We start from the raw sequence: 2,927 nt of genomic DNA, 5'->3' as shown, positions 1-2,927 counted from the left end.
CCCAGATGCTACAGCACACAATTTGCATGTGAGAGGTAGAGGGATCGATGCCCAGTTTCTCCAGTAGCCTATGTTTCCTTTTATCCTGGCGTGCCCACACCAAGGATGCAGCGCTGAAATGCAGGTGCTGTGCTGGGACGGGGACAGTGCTGCTGGGACAGGACAGGACAACCCCATGCCAACCTGTGTGGGCCAGCAGAGGGGCGGGTGCAGGTCCAGAGGTGGAGCTTGTTCCCCCCGCTGACGCTGGCCCCCACCTTGGCCAATCCAATGGTGCTGCAGGACTACAGCTTGGGCTACGTGACAACCTGCTGGACAGAGCGGGAAGGTTGGGGCTTGATTCACTTTCGTCTCAGCAGTCCTCATGCCCTCTGGTTTGCCCCGGGTGTGCTGAGGAGGCCGGGTGGGCCCAGCCACAGCCCCCTGGCATTCGCAAAGGGAACCTGCCCTCACCTGGTGGCGGGCCTCCAATTTTCTGTTCACCCAGTGCCCCAATGAACCTTATACCAGCAGGGGAATTAGCTCACATGGTAGAGTTGCCCTGATGGATTATTTTTCCTGCAGGACTCCCACAAATATGATCCTTAATAATCTTTCAAAGACTTTTCCAAGGATGGAGGTGAGACTGACTGGCCTACAGTTAGTTGTTTCCTCCTACCTCCCCTTCTTGAAAATAGGGACCGCATTGGCCCTTTTCTACTCCTCCGGGACCTGACCCGAGTGCCACGAGTGCTCAAACAGCTGTGCCAGTGGTTCTGCTATGACACCAGCTAATTCTTTCAGTACCCTTGGATGGAGCTCACCCGGGCCTGCCGACGTGAACACATCCAGTCCATCCAAGTGACTCTGCACCAAGTCAGCATCAACAGTTGGTGGGCTGGTGTCCCTCCGATGCCCATCTAGGAACCCATTAGGAGACTTGTCTTGACCCTTGTTCATGAACACTGAGGGAAAAAAACTCATTGAAGAGCTCAGCCTTGTCACCCCTGTCTGTCACTAATTGCTCCTGCTTGTTTGGTAGGGGTCCCATGCTGCCCTGCACCTTCCTTTTACTCTCTAGGTACCTAAAAAAAGACTTTTTGCTATCTTTCATTTATGTTGCCAGCCTCAGCTCTGCAGTTGGTTTGGCCTTTCTAACTGCCTCCCTGCAAGTGCAGGCCAAGTAAATGCAAGCTGCTGCAGCACACAGGCACCCATCCTGCTACCTCTCACATGCTAACCAAGCGCTCTACCATGAAAGCAAATTCCCCTGCTGAATGGCTTCAACCTCTGGCTTTTTGACTGTCCGCACTTAGCCTAGGTGTATATGCATTGTGGCATTTCATATAAAATGCATTTTGTATGTGTCATAATAGGGCCAGGATTGCACAGTGTGATAACAACTTCCAAGTGAGAAATGCTGAGTTGCTTCGGTGGCTCAAAGATTAAGTGACTGAAGAGCAGCAGTCACTAAGATTTATCATTTCATGGGCGTTTGTTTATTCATCATCGTTGAGGGTTGGTTCATACGCTGGGGACCATGAACCAGGTCTTTCCAGATAATGATGAATTTATATTTTAAAAGAAGGGGCTTGTAAGTATAACATCAGACTGTTAGGGAAGGACATTTCTCACTGCCAGGGAAATTAAGTGAGAGACAGTGTCTTTAGGATATTGGATTAGGGAGGTGAAGCATTACAATGGGTTTCCTAAAGAGGCAGTGGCGTCTCCACCCTTGCAGGTGTTGAAGACCCAGCTAGACAGAGCTTTGGTTGGAATGATGTAGTTGGGGCAGATCCTGCTTGAAGCAGGGGTTTGGACGAGACGTGACCTTCTGGGGTCCCTTCCAGCCCTCATTTTCTATGATTCTAGGGGTGCATCTACATGGGCGTTTACGTTGCATTAAATTTACTGTGCAGTAAGTTAATGCTCATTAAGCAAAAACAGGCCGGCATCTACACATACAGGTGTTAAAGTGCATTAACACTATGTGTGGTCTGACTTGGGTCTAAAGTTAGTCCCAAGTCAGTCCACAAACAGGGTTACTGTGCAGTAAGGTGTTTACTTGCGTGTTACTGTGCAGTAACTAATCATGCATAAATTGTATACCTGCATCATGTAGGTCCAATTTATGCCCAAACTCGCATAAATCACCATATATACTGCACAGGATGTATGTGCACATATAGATGTGTTCCCATACTGAGCAGTAATTTTTGGTTACTGCAGAGTAATTTAGGTTACTATGCACTATATGTGCATGTGTAGATGTACACTCTCCTGGTCATAATTACATCAGGAAAGACTTTTAGTCTAATAAACATTCACCTTTGGGGCCCGCATTCTCCAACAGGCCATGCTACCTTTTATCCTGGCATGCCCACGCTACGAATGCAGCACTGAAATGGAGGGGCAACTTCCTCTGTGCCTCACAGGAGAGCTTCTTTGCTGCATGAGGGTGTGCTGCGTCTGTTAAAAAAAAACAGCAGCAAGACATAGGAGCAAGGGAGCTCTTGGATCCCAAAAAAGGTGCAAGGAGCCAGGCAGTAGTCTATCCTACCACCTCCAAATCCAGAAGCAGGTACATTATGCACAACACCACCAGCACATGACTCCTTAAGCAACTTCAAGCTGCTGTTAAAGGGTGAGCCCACTATGTTGTGCTCTGCCTGGAGACCAGTGCTCCCTCTCCCTCCTTGCACAAGGCAGTGAAATCACCCTTCACCAGCAGCTGAGAAGGCATGGGGGACCATAGACCGGTGGCACCATGTATAACATTTCTGAGTATGGATTGGACATCTATAGGTTCCAGTCCTACCTGCAGCTTGTTCTTTGTTCTCTGAGTCAGGAGCTCTTGTGTGCCTGCTAGCTCTGTTTGTAATGGCTTGCTTTGAAGGTTTCAACAGAACATTTCATTTCGAATTTCATTTCGATTCAAGACCGCTCTT

The sequence above is a fragment of the Alligator sinensis genome, unplaced genomic scaffold (genome assembly GCF_000455745.1).
Source record: "Alligator sinensis unplaced genomic scaffold, ASM45574v1 scaffold1054_1, whole genome shotgun sequence".
In the NCBI taxonomy this organism is placed as follows: Eukaryota; Metazoa; Chordata; order Crocodylia; family Alligatoridae; genus Alligator; species Alligator sinensis.
The sequence above is the reverse complement of the archived record's forward strand: the minus strand, read 5'-3'. Positions refer to the sequence as shown.